The 17300-nt window shown below is 42.0% G+C and overlaps 4 non-coding genes across 4 annotated transcripts; all 4 read left to right on the forward strand.

Moving 5' to 3' along the window:
- The first annotated feature begins 2065 nt into the window (after nt 1-2065).
- trnap-ugg (transfer RNA proline (anticodon UGG)) lies at nt 2066-2153 on the forward strand. Its single transcript is given in 2 exon segments — nt 2066-2101; nt 2118-2153. It is a non-coding gene; the product is annotated as a tRNA-Pro (tRNA).
- Nucleotides 2154-5198: 3045 nt separating this feature from the next.
- trnap-ugg (transfer RNA proline (anticodon UGG)) lies at nt 5199-5286 on the forward strand. Its single transcript is given in 2 exon segments — nt 5199-5234; nt 5251-5286. It is a non-coding gene; the product is annotated as a tRNA-Pro (tRNA).
- Nucleotides 5287-8330: 3044 nt separating this feature from the next.
- On the forward strand, nt 8331-8418 carry trnar-ucg (transfer RNA arginine (anticodon UCG)). The gene is given in 2 exon segments: nt 8331-8366; nt 8383-8418. It is a non-coding gene; the product is annotated as a tRNA-Arg (tRNA).
- Nucleotides 8419-14582: 6164 nt separating this feature from the next.
- On the forward strand, nt 14583-14670 carry trnar-ucg (transfer RNA arginine (anticodon UCG)). Its single transcript is given in 2 exon segments — nt 14583-14618; nt 14635-14670. It is a non-coding gene; the product is annotated as a tRNA-Arg (tRNA).
- The last annotated feature ends 2630 nt before the right edge of the window (nt 14671-17300 follow it).

The raw sequence follows: 17300 nt of genomic DNA on the forward strand, positions 1-17300 counted from the left end.
TATCTATCTGTTTAAAAGGAATGTGCTGTCTGTCCCGGATTTCAAATTTCAAATTTCAAAAACTGCCTTTGGAGGGTGCAGAATTTTTAGTTTCTTGGAGTGTTTGTGTAAGTGAGAGAGTGCGTGGAAACGTTCTGTGCGATCTTACTGTGCATTTCATGTCATGGGAGGAAAAATGCATTACATGCAACTTGAAGCCACACTGATTTGATTCAACACGCATTCGGGGACTGCCTGACAGGAGAAGAATCTGCTGTGGGATTTTGCTATTCCACATGTGAAAGAAGGCAAATTATATAAGTTAGAAACATAGCGATTTTAGCGAGAGCTTACGGATGGGCTGTGTGACATGATGAGCTCCTTCCCCCTTATTTTCAAATACAAATCAAATCAAGACAAGACAAGACATGACTGACTGACTGGCTTTGTTTATGTAAATATATGTATCAATATTTATATATGCATATATTTACATACATTCCCTACTTTTTAACTTTCACAATAAATGTGCTTTGTCTGTTCTGCCTGCATTGGCTCTATTACATTTGACCTATTTCACAGCACACGCAGCTTCACTCTGATTCTGCAGAAAAGCACTCGCGACTTTAAAAGATGGGCTTTGTTGCCCACATCTTCCCTCGTGGCTTGTCTTACACCATGGGCTTACTGTGTTTGGGTATTTACTGACTGCACACCCTGATTTGCAGTGGATTTCATGCAGTCGCACAGACTTCGTTCAATCAAAAATATATAGATTAAGAAACAATTTTTTATTTATTTCAATCAAATCAAATTCAATTTTTTGCAATAAAATTGTAAATTTATTTATTTTCTTATTATGATAAATATATATATGTTTTAAATTGTCTGTTTGTCTGGGTTGGTTTTATTTCCCTCCCTATTTCCTGCTTGTCTATCACCTGTGGCTTCAACAACCGTCCCAGTCCCGCCTGCTTATGAGAACCGCGCTCAATCACGCACAACACAATTGCATTCAGGAATGATGGAAATCCCACTTTATTCTTCTGAAAGGCAACTGCTGTCCGTGAACGGTAATTCTACAGCTGTGTAAGAGGGATGTGCTTCCTGTCCAGGATCATTCGGTGTCTGTTTCAACGGGATGGTTGTCAGTTCCGGTTCATCAATTGCCCCTTTAAAACGTATTTTCTCATTATCCGGATCATCCTGTACAATTAAAAAGGAGTGTGATTATCAGCTGTGAGAACCGAATTGTTAAACTTTTGTGTTTCAAGCTACATTGACTTTGCCTGTGTCCGTGTACATCCATATCGCAGCGCATCTGTTCATTACTCAAAATATGCTCATGTTTTCCGATATCCACTCCTTGATGCAACCCTTGTCCCAAATTTGCTCTCAATATAAAAAACAACAAATTAAGCACCGCCGATAGCGGCCGCGTGGCCTAAAGGATAAGGTGTCTGACTTCGATTGTAACTGTGATCTTATGAGAAGATTGCAGGTTCTAGTCCTGCAGCGGTCAGCTATCGCGCCGCGTGAAATTTTATATTCTTTGTTTTGATTCTGCCTCAAAACCAACCAGCTCGGACAGTCACTCACCTGAAGTAAAGGAAGGCTGTGTGCTTTAAGAAGCTAATGGTACATTTTCATCACTGTCGATCTGGTTGCACGGGCAAAACAAGCGGTGAAGTAGACTTTCGTGCACATTATCTCTGTTTGAAAGCAAAAAGTAGGGGATGGATGTCTGACTTTGCAGTAAATCGGAGACAAGGTGACTGACAGGTTGAGGCAATGGACTGCTGATCCAGTATGCCCCCAGCTTCGTTGTTATTGTGTTAAACATTTTCCCCTAGTTTTTTTATTCAATCACATTTATCCTCATTGCCAAATTCACCTTTTACTGAAAAGGATGCAACTCGTTGGTGAAGTAATGTTACAAAAAATAATCACTTCATCAAAGGGAAAACATCAGCAGGACGATGGAGAGGGGGACTCATGAGATCGGTCTCTGAGAGTCAGCACAGGCACAATGGGCCGAATAGCAAACTAACGTCAGAAACTGAGAGCTACGTCCTTCACTGTCGGCGGCTCGTTGGTCTAGGGGTATGATTCTCGCTTTGGGATCATAATAATTGAAATGCGAGAGGTCCCGGGTTCAAATCCCGGACGAGCCCTGCCAACTTTTAGTCAAAAAACGACTTCTCAGCCGGTCGACATGTGAGAAAACTGACATGTTTCAAATTAAAACGTGTGATTGCACTCCGTTGTTCACACAGCGTCTAAAAATCCTGGAGATTCACAGGAGCAAAGTGAAACTCACCGAACTGAGTAAAGTTCATGTCTCTCAGATGTACTCGGCTCTGCGTCTCATTGGACAACGTCAACCCCGGTTTGATTCCGGCAAATACTTGATCAGTGTATCTTCCTTTCTGCACGCATGAGCTCACCTCCAAAGGGATAAGCATACATTCAACGTCAATCTCAAATTCAACTTGAAACAGACTCTGCCCTGAATATGATTGCGTCCTGTTTCTCTCGCGCTGAAAAGATGTGAGAAGCTGGCTTTGGATTTAGTCCCTTGGCTGCCGAATTTAAATCATGCAGGAAATCAATCCGGGGTGGCCAAGCTGCCTGGTCTGATTAAAAGGCGTTCAAACCCTACATTCCAGGCATGTTATAGTGTTCTGGCCTCAACATTCGGTTCAACGTATCGGATCATAAGCACCGCTCCCATTGTGTGCTAATGGTTCTGCTGTTCACACTAACACCTCCTCTGATCCATCCTTTGTTACTTTATTGCCCGCTTACCACCCACTTTGCCTTTTCGCATTGTGCCATTTATTATTCAATCACTCCTACGCTCCACTGTATCAGAAGCATTCGCTTTTGTCCTTCCTCGCTGCCTATTTTTTTCCAGGCGCTATTTTCGTGGAAAAATCTGTAAACTTTACATTTTTCTTAAAAGATCGGAATGATCATCTGACTGAACGTGAGCCCGGGAAATTCATCCACAGAATGTTCACGGCCTGCTGAGTTTTACAGAATGCTTTGTTTTTGTTCATTGTGTTTCTGTATCCATTTTCAGGTGATGTGCTGGTCTGCCCGGGGTCATTCTCTGTCTCTACAAAATGGTGTGCTATCAGTATCGGATCATTATCTATCTGTTTAAAAGGAATGTGCTGTCTGTCCCGGATTTCAAATTTCAAATTTCAAAAACTGCCTTTGGAGGGTGCAGAATTTTTAGTTTGTTGGAGTGTTTGTGTAAGTGAGAGAGTGCGTGGAAACGTTCTGCGCGATCTTACTGTGCATTTCATGTCATGGGAGGAAAAATGCATTACATGCAACTTGAAGCCACGCTGATTTGATTCAACACGCATTCGGGGACTGCCTGACAGGAGAAGAATCTGCTGTGGGATTTTGCTATTCCACATGTGAAAGAAGGCAAATTATATAAGTTAGAAACATAGCGATTTTAGCGAGAGCTTGCGGATGGGCTGTGTGACATGATGAGCTCCTTCCCCCTTATTTTCAAATACAAATCAAATCAAGACAAGACAAGACATGACTGACTGACTGACTTTGTTTATATAAATATATATATCAATATTTATATATGCATATATTTACATACATTCCCTACTTTTTAACTTTCACAATAAATGTGCCTTTTTCTGTTCTGCCTGCATTGGCTCTATTACATTTGACCTATTTCACAGCACACGCAGCTTCACTCTGATCCTGCAGAAAAGCACTCGCGACTTTAAAAGATGGGCTTTGTTGTCCACATCTTCCCTCGTGGCTTGTCTTACACCATGTGTTCACTGTGTTTGGGTATTTACTGACTGCACACCCTGATTTCCAGTGGATTTCATGCAGTCGCACAGACTTCGTTCAATCAAAAATATATAGATTAAGAAACAATTATTTATTTATTTCAATCAAATCAAATTAAATTTTTTGCAATAAAATTGTAAAGTTATTTATTTTCTTATCATGATAAATATATATATGTTTTAAATTGTCTGTTTGACTGGGTTGGTTTTATTTCCCTCTCTCTTTCCTGCTTGTCTGTCACCTGTGGCTTCAACAACCGTCCCAGTCCCGCGCGCTCATGAGAACCGCGCTCAATCACGCACAACACAATTGCATTCAGGAATGATAGAAATCCCACTTTATTCTTCTGAAAGGCAACTGCTGTCCGTGAAGGGCAATTCTACAGCTGTGTAAGATGGATGTGCTTCCTGTCCAGGATCATTCGGTGTCTGTTTCAACGGGATGGTTGTCAGTTCCGGTTCATCAATTGCCCCTTTAAAACGTATTTTCTCATTATCCGGATCATCCTGTACATTTAAAAAGGAGTGTGATTATCAGCTGTGAGAACCGAATTGTTAAACTGTTGTGTTTCAAGCTATATTGACTTTGCCTGTGTCCGTGTACATCCATATCGCAGCGCATCTGTTCATTACTCAAAATATGCTCATGTTTTCCGATATCCACTCCTTGATGCAACCCTTGTCCCAAATTTGCTCTCAATATAAAAAACAACAAATTATGCATCGACGATAGCGGCCGCGTGGCCTAAAGGATAAGGTGTCTGACTTCGATTGTAACTGTGATCTTATGAGAAGATTGCAGGTTCTAGTCCTGCAGCGGTCAGCTATCGCGCCGCGTGAAATTTTATATTCTTTGTTTTGATTCTGCCTCAAAACCAACCATCTCGGACAGTCACTCACCTGAAGTAAAGGAAGGCTGTGTGCTTTAAGAAGCTAATGGCATATTTTCATCACTGTCGATCTGGTTGCACGGGCAAAACAAGCGGTGAAGTAGACTTTCGTGCACATTATTTCTGTTTGAATGCAAAAATAGGGGATGGATGTCTGACTTTGCAGTAGATAGGAGACAAGGTGACTGACAGGTTGAGGCAATGGACTGCTGATCCAGTATGCCCCCAGCTTCGTCGTTATTGTGTTAAACGCTTTCCCCTCGTTTTTTTATTCAATCACATTTATCCTCATTGCCAAATTCACCTTTTACTGAAAAGGATGCAGCTCGTTGGTGAAGTAATGTCACAAAAAATAATCACTTCATCAAAGGGAAAACACGAGCAGGACGATGGAAAGGGGGACTCATGAGATCGGTCTCTGAGAGTCAGCACAGGCACGATTGGCCGAATAGCAAACTAACGTCAGAAACTGAGAGCTACGTCCTTCACTGTCGGCGGCTCGTTGGTCTAGGGGTATGATTCTCGCTTTGGGATCATAATAATTGAAATGCGAGAGGTCCCGGGTTCAAATCCCGGACGAGCCCTGCCAACTTTTAATCAAAAAACGACTTCTCAGCCGGTCGACATGTGAGAAAACTGACATGTTTCAAATTAAAACGTGTGATTGCACTCCGTTGTTCACACAGCGTCTAAAAATCCTGGAGATTCACAGGAGCAAAGTGAAACTCACCGAACTGAGTAAAGTTCATGTCTCTCAGATGTACTCGGCTCTGCGTCTCATTGGACAACGTCAACCCCGGTTTGATTCCGGCAAATACTTGATCAGTGTATCTTCCTTTCTGCACGCATGAGCTCACCTCCAAAGGGATAAGCATACATTCAACGTCAATCTCAAATTCAACTTGAAACAGACTCTGCCCTGAATATGATTGCGTCCTGTTTCTCTCGCGCTGAAAAGATGTGAGAAGCTGGCTTTGGATTTGGTCCCTTGGCTGCCGAATTTAAATCATGCAGGAAATCAATCCGGGGTGGCCAAGCTGCCTGGTCTGATTAAAAGCCGTTCAAACCCTACATTCCAGGCATGTTATAGTGTTCTGGCCTCAACATTCGGTTCAACGTATCGGATCATAAGCACCGCTCCCATTGTCTGCTAATGGTTCTGCTGTTCACACTAACACCTCCTCTGGTCCATCCTTTGTTACTTTATTGCCCGCTTACCACCCACTTTGCCTTTTCGCATTGTGCCATTTATTATTCAATCACTCCTACGCTCCACTGTATCACAAACATTCCCTTTTGTCCTTCCTCGCTGCCTATTTTTTTCCAGGCGCTATTTTCGTGGAAAAATCTGTAAACTTTACATTTTTCTTAAAAGATCGGAATGATCATCTGACTGAACGTGAGCCCGGGAAATTCATCCACAGAATGTTCACGGCCTGCTGAGTTTTACAGAATGCTTTGTTTTTGTTCATTGTGTTTCTGTATCCCTTTTAAGGTGATGTGCTGGTCTGCCTGGGGTCATTCTCTGTCTCTCCAAAATGGTGTGCTATCAGTATCGGATCATTATCTATCTGTTTAAAAGGAATGTGCTGTCGGTCCCGGACTTCAAATTTCAAATTTCAAAAACTGCCTTTGGAGGGTGCAGAATTTTTAGTTTGTTGGAGTGTTTGTGTAAGTGAGAGAGTGCGTGGAAACGTTCTGCGCGATCTTACTGTGCATTTCATGTCATGGGAGGAAAAATGCATTACATGCAACTTGAAGCCACACTGATTTGATTCAACACGCATTCGGGGACTGCCTGACAGGAGAAGAATCTGCTGTGGGATTTTGCTATTCCACATGTGAAAGAAGGCAAATTATATAAGTTAGAAACATAGCGATTTTAGCGAGAGCTTGCGGATGGGCTGTGTGACATGATGAGCTCCTTCCCCCTTATTTTCAAATACAAATCAAATCAAGACAAGACAAGACATGACTGACTGACTGACTTTGTTTATATAAATATATGTATCAATATTTATATATGCATATATTTACATACATTCCCTACTTTTTAACTTTGACAATAAATGTGCTTTTCTGTTCTGCCTGCATTGGCTCTATTACATTTGACCTCTTTCACAGCACACGCAGCTTCTGTCTGATCCTGCAGAAAAGCAATCGCGACTTTAAAAGATGGCCTTTGTTGCCCACATCTTCCCTTGTGGCTTGTCTTACACCATGGGCTTACTGTGTTTGGGTATTTACTGACTGCACACCCTGATTTGCAGTGGATTTCATGCAGTCGCACAGACTTCGTTCAATCAAAAATATATAGATTAAGAAACAATTTTGTATTTATTTCAATCAAATCAAATTCAATTTTTTGCAATAAAATTGTAAATTTATTTATTGTCTTATTGTGATAAATATATATATGTTTTAAATTGTCTGTTTGTCTGGGTTGGTTTTATTTCCCTCCCTCTTTCCTGCTTGTCTATCACCTGTGGCTTCAACAACCGTCCCAGTCCCGCGTGCTCATGAGAACCGCGCTCAATCACGCACAACACAATTGCATTCAGGAATGATGGAAATCCCACTTTATTCTTCTGAAAGGCAACTGCTGTCCGTGAACGGCAATTCTACAGCTGTGTAAGACGGATGTGCTTCCTGTCCAGGATCATTCGATGTCTGTTTCAACGGGATGGTTGTCAGTTCCGGTTCATCAATTGACCCTTTAAAACGTATTTTCTCATTATCCGGATCATCCTGTACAATTAAAAAAGAGTGTGATTATCAGCTGTGAGAACCGAATTGTTAAACGTTTGTGTTTCAAGCTACATTGACTTTGCCTGTGTCCGTGTACATCCATATCGCAGCGCATCTGTTCATTACTCAAAATATGCTCATGTTTTCCGATATCCACTCCTTGATGCAACCCTTGTCCCAAATTTGCTCTCAATATAAAAAACAACAAATTAAGTACCGCCGATAGCGGCCGCGTGGCCTAAAGGATAAGGTGTCTGACTTCGATTGTAACTGTGATCTTATGAGAAGATTGCAGGTTCTAGTCCTGCAGCGGTCAGCTATCGCGCCGCGTGAAATTTTATATTCTTTGTTTGGATTCTGCCTCAAAACCAACCATCTCGGACAGTCACTCACCTGAAGTAAAGGAAGGCTGTGTGCTTTAAGAAGCTAATGGTACATTTTCATCACTGTCGATCTGGTTGCACGGGCAAAACAAGCGGTGAAGTAGACTTTCGTGCACATTATCTCTGTTTGAAAGCAAAAAGTAGGGGATGGATGTCTGACTTTGCAGTAAATAGGAGACAAGGTGACTGACAGGTTGAGGCAATGGACTGCTGATCCCGCATGCCCCCAGCTTCGTCGTTATTGTGTTAAACATTTTCCCCTAGTTTTTTTATTCAATCACATTTATCCTCATTGCCAAATTCAACTTTTACTGAAAAGGATGCAGCTCGTTGGTGAAGTAATGTCACAAAAAATAATCACTTCATCAAAGGGAAAACACGAGCAGCACGATGGAAAGGGGGACTCATGAGATCGGTCTCTGAGAGTCAGCACAGGCACGATGGGCCGAATAGCAAACTAACGTCAGAAACTGAGTGCTACGTCCTTCACTGTCGGCGGCTCGTTGGTCTAGGGGTATGATTCTCGCTTTCGGATCATAATAATTGAAATGCGAGAGGTCCCGGGTTCAAATCCCGGACGAGCCCTGCCAACTTTTAGTCAAAAAACGACTTCTCAGCCGGTCGACATGTGAGAAAACTGATATGTTTCAAATTAAAACGTGTGATTGCACTCCTTTGTTCACACAGCGTCCAAAAATCCTGGAGAGTCCCAGGAGCAAAGTGAAACTCACCGAACTGATTAAAGTTCATGTCTCTCAGATGTACTCGGCTCTTCGTCTCATTGGACAATCTAAACCCCGGTTTGATTCCGGCAAATAATTGATCAGTGTATCTTCCTTTCTGCACGCATGAGCTCACCACCATTGAAATAAGCATACATTCAACGTCAATCTCAAATTCAACGTGAAACAGACTCTGCCCTGAATATGAGTGCGTCCTGTTTCTCTCGCGCTGAAAAGATGTGAGAAGCAGGCTTTGGATTTAGTCCCTTGGCTGTCGAATTTAAACCGTGCAGGAAATCAATCCGGGGTGGCCAAGCTGCCTGGTCTGATTAAGAGGCGTTCAAAACCTACATTCCAGGCATGTTATAGTGTTCTGGACTCAACATTCGGATCATAAGCACCGCTCCCATTGTCTGCTAATGGTTCTGCTGTTCACACTAACACCTCCTCTGGTGCATCCGTTGTTACTTTATTGCCCGCTTACCACCCACTTTGCCTTTTCGCATTGTGTCATTTATTATTCAATCACTCCTACGCTCCGCTGTATCACAGCATTCCCTTTTGTCCTTCCTCGCTGCCTATATTTTTCCAGGCGCTATTTTCGTGGAAAAATCTGTAAACTTTACATTTTTCTTTAAATATCGGAATGATCATCTGATTGAACTTGAGCCCGGGGAATGCATCCACAGAATGTTCACGGCCTGCTGAGTTTTACAGAATGTTTTGTTTTTGTTCATTGTGTTTCGGTATCCCTTTTAAGGTGATATGCTGGTCTGCCCGGGGTCATTCTCTGTCTCACCAAAATGGTGTGCTATCAGTATCGGATCATTATCTATCTGTTTAAAAGGAATGTGCTGTCTGTCCCGGATTTCAAATTTCAAATTACAAAAACTGCCTTAGGAGGGTGCAGAATGATTAGTTTGTTGGTGTGTTTGTGTAAGTGAGAGAGTGCGTGGAAACGTTCTGCGCGATCTTACTGTGCATTTCATGTCATGGGAGGAAAAATGCATTACATGCAACTTGAAGCCACACTGATTTGATTCAACACGCATTCGGGGACTGCCTGACAGGAGAAGAATCTGCTGTAGTATTTTGCTATTCCACATGTGAAAGAAGGCAAATTATATAAGTTAGAAACATAGCGATTTTAGCGAGAGCTTGCGGATGGGCTGTGTGACATGATGAGCTCCTTCCCCCTTATTTTCAAATACAAATCAAATCAAGACAAGACAAGACATGACTGACTGACTGGCTTTGTTTATGTAAATATATGTATCAATATTTATATATGCATATATTTACATACATTCCCTACTTTTTAACTTTCACAATTAATGTGCTTTGTCTGTTCTGCCTGCATTGGCTCTATTACATTTGACCTATTTCACAGCACACGCAGCTTCACTCTGATTCTGCAGAAAAGCACTCGCGACTTTAAAAGATGGGCTTTGTTGCCCACATCTTCCCTCGTGGCTTGTCTTACACCATGGGCTTACTGCGTTTGGGTATTTACTGACTGCACACCCTGATTTGCAGTGGATTTCATGCAGTCGCACAGACTTCGTTCAATCAAAAATATATCGATTAAGAAACAATTTTTTATTTATTTCAATCAAATCAAATTCAATTTTTTGCAATAAAATTGTAAATTTATTTATTTTCTTATTATGATAAATATATATATGTTTTAAATTGTCTGTTTGTCTGGGTTGGTTTTATTTCCCTCCCTATTTCCTGCTTGTCCATCACCTGTGGCTTCAACAACCGTCCCAGTCCCGCGTGCTTATGAGAACCGCGCTCAATCACGCACAACACAATTGCATTCAGGAATGATGGAAATCCCACTTTATTCTTCTGAAAGGCAACTGCTGTCCGTGAACGGTAATTCTACAGCTGTGTAAGAGGGATGTGCTTCCTGTCCAGGATCATTCGGTGTCTGTTTCAACGGGATGGTTGTCAGTTCCGGTTCATCAATTGCCCCTTTAAAACGTATTTTCTCATTATCCGGATCATCCTGTACAATTAAAAAGGAGTGTGATTATCAGCTGTGAGAACCGAATTGTTAAACTTTTGTGTTTCAAGCTACATTGACTTTGCCTGTGTCCGTGTACATCCATATCGCAGCGCATCTGTTCATGACTCAAAATATGCTCATGTTTTCCGATATCCACTCCTTGATGCAACCCTTGTCCCAAATTTGCTCTCAATATAAAAAACAACAAATTAAGTACCGCCGATAGCGGCCGCGTGGCCTAAAGGATAAGGTGTCTGACTTCGATTGTAACTGTGATCTTATGAGAACATTGCAGGTTCTAGTCCTGCAGCGGTCAGCTATCGCGCCGCGTGAAATTTTATATTCTTTGTTTTGATTCTGCCTCAAAACCAACCATCTCGGACAGTCACTCACCTGAAGTAAAGGAAGGCTGTGTGCTTTAAGAAGCTAATGGTACATTTTCATCACTGTCGATCTGGTTGCACGGGCAAAACAAGCGGTGAAGTAGACTTTCGTGCACATTATCTCTGTTTGAAAGCAAAAAGTAGGGGATGGATGTCTGACTTTGCAGTAAATCGGAGACAAGGTGACTGACAGGTTGAGGCAATGGACTGCTGATCCAGTATGCCCCCAGCTTCGTTGTTATTGTGTTAAACATTTTCCCCTAGTTTTTTTATTCAATCACATTTATCCTCATTGCCAAATTCACCTTTTACTGAAAAGGATGCAACTCGTTGGTGAAGTAATGTCACAAAAAATAATCACTTCATCAAAGGGAAAACATTAGCAGGACGATGTATAGGGGGACTCATGAGATCGGTCTCTGAGAGTCAGCACAGGCACGATGGGCCGAATAGCAAACTAACGTCAGCAACTGAGAGCGACGTTTCTCACTGTCGGTGGCTCGTTGGTGTAGGGGTATGATTCTCGCTTTGGGATTATAATAATTCCAAATGCGAGAGGTCCCGGGTTCAAATCGCGGACGAGCCCTGCCAACTTTTAGTCAAAAAACGACGTCTCAGCCGGTCGACATGTGAGAAAACTGATATGTTTCAAATTAAAACGTGTGATTGCACTCCGTTGTTCACACAGCGTCTAAAAATCCTGGAGATTCACAGGAGCAAAGTGAAACTCACCGAACTGAGTAAAATTCATATCTCTCAGATGTACTCGGCTCTGCGTCTCATTGGACAACCGAAACCCCGGTTTGATTCCGGCAAATACTTGATCAGTGTATCTTCCTTTCTGCACGCATGAGCTCACCTCCAAAGGGATAAGCATACATTCAACGTCAATCTCAAATTCAACTTGAAACAGACTCTGCCCTGAATATGATTGCGTCCTGTTTCTCTCGCGCTGAAAAGATGTGAGAAGCTGGCTTTGGATTTAGTCCCTTGGCTGCCGAATTTAAATCATGCAGGAAATCAATCCGGGGTGGCCAAGCTGCCTGGTCTGATTAAAAGGCGTTCAAACCCTACATTCCAGGCATGTTATAGTGTTCTGGCCTCAACATTCGGTTCAACGTATCGGATCATAAGCACCGCTCCCATTGTCTGCTAATGGTTCTGCTGTTCACACTAACACCTCCTCTGGTCCATCCTTTGTTACTTTATTGCCCGCTTACCACCCACTTTGCCTTTTCGCATTGTGCCATTTATTATTCAATCACTCCTACGCTCCACTGTATCACAAACATTCCCTTTTGTCCTTCCTCGCTGCCTATTTTTTTCCAGGCGCTATTTTCGTGGAAAAATCTGTAAACTTTACATTTTTCTTAAAAGATCGGAATGATCATCTGACTGAACGTGAGCCCGGGAAATTCATCCACAGAATGTTCACGGCCTGCTGAGTTTTACAGAATGCTTTGTTTTTGTTCATTGTGTTTCTGTATCCCTTTTAAGGTGATGTGCTGGTCTGCCTGGGGTCATTCTCTGTCTCTCCAAAATGGTGTGCTATCAGTATCGGATCATTATCTATCTGTTTAAAAGGAATGTGCTGTCGGTCCCGAATTTCAAATTTCAAATTTCAAAAACTGCCTTTGGAGGGTGCAGAATTTTTAGTTTGTTGGAGTGTTTGTGTAAGTGAGAGAGTGCGTGGAAACGTTCTGCGCGATCTTACTGTGCATTTCATGTCATGGGAGGAAAAATGCATTACATGCAACTTGAAGCCACACTGATTTGATTCAACACGCATTCGGGGACTGCCTGACAGGAGAAGGATCTGCTGTGGGATTTTGCTATTCCACATGTGAAAGAAGGCAAATTATATAAGTTAGAAACATAGCGATTTTAGCGAGAGCTTGCGGATGGGCTGTGTGACATGATGAGCTCCTTCCCCCTTATTTTCAAATACAAATCAAATCAAGACAAGACAAGACATGACTGACTGACTGACTTTGTTTATATAAATATATGTATCAATATTTATATATGCATATATTTACATAGATTCCCTACTTTTTAACTTTGACAATAAATGTGCTTTTCTGTTCTGCCTGCATTGGCTCTATTACATTTGACCTCTTTCACAGCACACGCAGCTTCTGTCTGATCCTGCAGAAAAGCAATCGCGACTTTAAAAGATGGCCTTTGTTGCCCACATCTTCCCTTGTGGCTTGTCTTACACCATGGGCTTACTGTGTTTGGGTATTTACTGACTGCACACCCTGATTTGCAGTGGATTTCATGCAGTCGCACAGACTTCGTTCAATCAAAAATATATAGATTAAGAAACAATTTTGTATTTATTTCAATCAAATCAAATTCAATTTTTTGCAATAAAATTGTAAATTTATTTATTGTCTTATTGTGATAAATATATATATGTTTTAAATTGTCTGTTTGTCTGGGTTGGTTTTATTTCCCTCCCTCTTTCCTGCTTGTCTGTCACCTGTGGCTTCAACAACCGTCCCAGTCCCGCGTGCTCATGAGAACCGCGCTCAATCACGCACAACACAATTGCATTCAGGAATGATGGAAATCCCACTTTATTCTTCTGAAAGGCAACTGCTGTCCGTGAACGGCAATTCTACAGCTGTGTAAGACGGATGTGCTTCCTGTCCAGGATCATTCGGTGTCTGTTTCAACGGGATGGTTGTCAGTTCCGGTTCATCAATTGCCCCTTTAAAACGTATTTTCTCATTATCCGGATCATCCTGTACAATTAAAAAAGAGTGTGATTATCAGCTGTGAGAACCGAATTGTTAAACGTTTGTGTTTCAACCTACATTGACTTTGCCTGTGTCCGTGTACATCCATATCGCAGCGCATCTGTTCATTACTCAAAATATGCTCATGTTTTCCGATATCCACTCCTTGATGCAACCCTTGTCCCAAATTTGCTCTCAATATAAAAAACAACAAATTAAGTACCGCCGATAGCGGCCGCGTGGCCTAAAGGATAAGGTGTCTGACTTCGATTGTAACTGTGATCTTATGAGAAGATTGCAGGTTCTAGTCCTGCAGCGGTCAGCTATCGCGCCGCGTGAAATTTTATATTCTTTGTTTTGATTCTGCCTCAAAACCAACCATCTCGGACAGTCACTCACCTGAAGTAAAGGAAGGCTGTGTGCTTTAAGAAGCTAATGGTACATTTTCATCACTGTCGATCTGGTTGCACGGGCAAAACAAGCGGTGAAGTAGACTTTCGTGCACATTATCTCTGTTTGAAAGCAAAAAGTAGGGGATGGATGTCTGACTTTGCAGTAAATAGGAGACAAGGTGACTGACAGGTTGAGGCAATGGACTGCTGATCCCGCATGCCCCCAGCTTCGTCGTTATTGTGTTAAACATTTTCCCCTAGTTTTTTTATTCAATCACATTTATCCTCATTGCCAAATTCAACTTTTACTGAAAAGGATGCAGCTCGTTGGTGAAGTAATGTCACAAAAAATAATCACTTCATCAAAGGGAAAACACGAGCAGGACGATGGAAAGGGGGACTCATGAGATCGGTCTCTGAGAGTCAGCACAGGCACGATGGGCCGAATAGCAAACTAACGTCAGAAACTGAGAGCTACGTCCTTCACTGTCGGCGGCTCGTTGGTCTAGGGGTATGATTCTCGCTTTCGGATCATAATAATTGAAATGCGAGAGGTCCCGGGTTCAAATCCCGGACGAGCCTTGCCAACTTTTAGTCAAAAAACGACTTCTCAGCCGGTCGACATGTGAGAAAACTGATATGTTTCAAATTAAAACGTGTGATTGCACTCCGTTGTTCACACAGCGTCTAAAAATCCTGGAGATTCACAGGAGCAAAGTGAAACTCACCGAACTGAGCAAAGTTCATGTCTCTCAGATGTACTCGGCTCTGCGTCTCATTGGACAACGTCAACTCCGGTTTGATTCCGTCAAATACTTGATCAGTGTATCTTCCTTTCTGCACGCATGAGCTCACCTCCAAAGGGATAAGCATACATTCAACGTCAATCTCAAATTCAACTTGAAACAGACTCTGCCCTGAATATGATTGCGTCCTGTTTCTCTCGCGCTGAAAAGATGTGAGAAGCTGGCTTTGGATTTAGTCCCTTGGCTGCCGAATTTAAATCATGCAGGAAATCAATCCGGGGTGGCCAAGCTGCCTGGTCTGATTAAAAGGCGTTCAAACCCTACATTCCAGGCATGTTATAGTGTTCTGGCCTCAACATTCGGTTCAACGTATCGGATCATAAGCACCGCTCCCATTGTCTGCTAATGGTTCTGCTGTTCACACTAACACCTCCTCTGGTCCTTCCTTTGTTACTTTATTGCCCGCTTACCACCCACTTTGCCTTTTCGCATTGTGCCATTTATTATTCAATCACTCCTACGCTCCACTGTATCACAAGCACTCCCTTTTGTCCTTCCTCGCTGCCTATTTTTTTCCAGGCGCTATTTTCGTGGAAAAATCTGTAAACTTTACATTTTTCTTAAAAGATCGGAATGATCATCCGACTGAACGTGAGCCCGGGAAATTCATCCACAGAATGTTCACGGCCTGCAGAGTTTTACAGAATGCTTTGTTTTTGTTCATTGTGTTTCTGTATCCCTTTTAAGGTGATGTGCTGGTCTGCCCGGGGTCATTCTCTGTCTCTACAAAATGGTGTGCTATCAGTATCGGATCATTATCTATCTGTTTAAAAGGAATGTGCTGTCTGTCCCGGATTTCAAATTTCAAATTTCAAAAACTGCCTTTGGAGCGTGCAGAATTTTTAGTTTGTTGGAGTGTTTGTGTAAGTGAGAGAGTGCGTGGAAACGTTCTGCGCGATCTTACAATGCATTTCATGTCATGGGAGGAAAAATGCATTACATGCAACTTGAAGCCACACTGATTTGATTCAACACGCATTCGGGGACTGCCTGACAGGAGAAGAATCTGCTGTGGGATTTTGCTATTCCACATGTGAAAGAAGGCAAATTATATAAGTTAGAAACATAGCGATTTTAGCGAGAGCTTGCGGATGGGCTGTGTGACATGATGAGCTCCTTCCCCCTTATTTTCAAATACAAATCAAATCAAGACAAGACAAGACATGACTGACTGACTGACTTTGTTTATATAAATATATATATCAATATTTATATATGCATATATTTACATACATTCCCTACTTTTTAACTTTCACAATAAATGTGCTTTGTCTGTTCTGCCTGCATTGGCTCTATTACATTTGACCTATTTCACAGCACACGCAGCTTCACTCTGATCCTGCAGAAAAGCACTCGCGACTTTAAAAGATGGGCTTTGTTGTCCACATCTTCCCTCGTGGCTTGTCTTACACCATGTGTTCACTGTGTTTGGGTATTTACTGACTGCACACCCTGATTTCCAGTGGATTTCATGCAGTCGCACAGACTTCGTTCAATCAAAAATATATAGATTAAGAAACAATTATTTATTTATTTCAATCAAATCAAATTAAATTTTTTGCAATAAAATTGTAAATTTATTTATTTTCTTATCATGATAAATATATATATGTTTTAAATTGTCTGTTTGACTGGGTTGGTTTTATTTCCCTCCCTCTTTCCTGCTTGTCTGTCACCTGTGGCTTCAACAACCGTCCCAGTCCCGCGCGCTCATGAGAACCGCGCTCAATCACGCACAACACAATTGCATTCAGGAATGATAGAAATCCCACTTTATTCTTCTGAAAGGCAACTGCTGTCCGTGAAGGGCAATTCTACAGCTGTGTAAGATGGATGTGCTTCCTGTCCAGGATCATTCGGTGTCTGTTTCAACGGGATGGTTGTCAGTTCCGGTTCATCAATTGCCCCTTTAAAACGTATTTTCTCATTATCCGGATCATCCTGTACATTTAAAAAGGAGTGTGATTATCAGCTGTGAGAACGGAATTGTTAAACTGTTGTGTTTCAAGCTATATTGACTTTGCCTGTGTCCGTGTACATCCATATCGCAGCGCATCTGTTCATTACTCAAAATATGCTCATGTTTTCCGATATCCACTCCTTGATGCAACCCTTGTCCCAAATTTGCTCTCAATATAAAAAACAACAAATTATGCACCGACGATAGCGGCCGCGTGGCCTAAAGGATAAGGTGTCTGACTTCGATTGTAACTGTGATCTTATGAGAAGATTGCAGGTTCTAGTCCTGCAGCGGTCAGCTATCGCGCCGAGTGAAATTTTATATTCTTTGTTTTGATTCTGCCTCAAAACCAACCATCTCGGACAGTCACTCACCTGAAGTAAAGGAAGGCTGTGTGCTTTAAGAAGCTAATGGCATATTTTCATCACTGTCGATCTGGTTGCACG

The sequence above is a fragment of the Pristiophorus japonicus genome, unplaced genomic scaffold (genome assembly GCF_044704955.1).
Source record: "Pristiophorus japonicus isolate sPriJap1 unplaced genomic scaffold, sPriJap1.hap1 HAP1_SCAFFOLD_61, whole genome shotgun sequence".
NCBI lineage: Eukaryota > Metazoa > Chordata > Chondrichthyes > Pristiophoridae > Pristiophorus > Pristiophorus japonicus.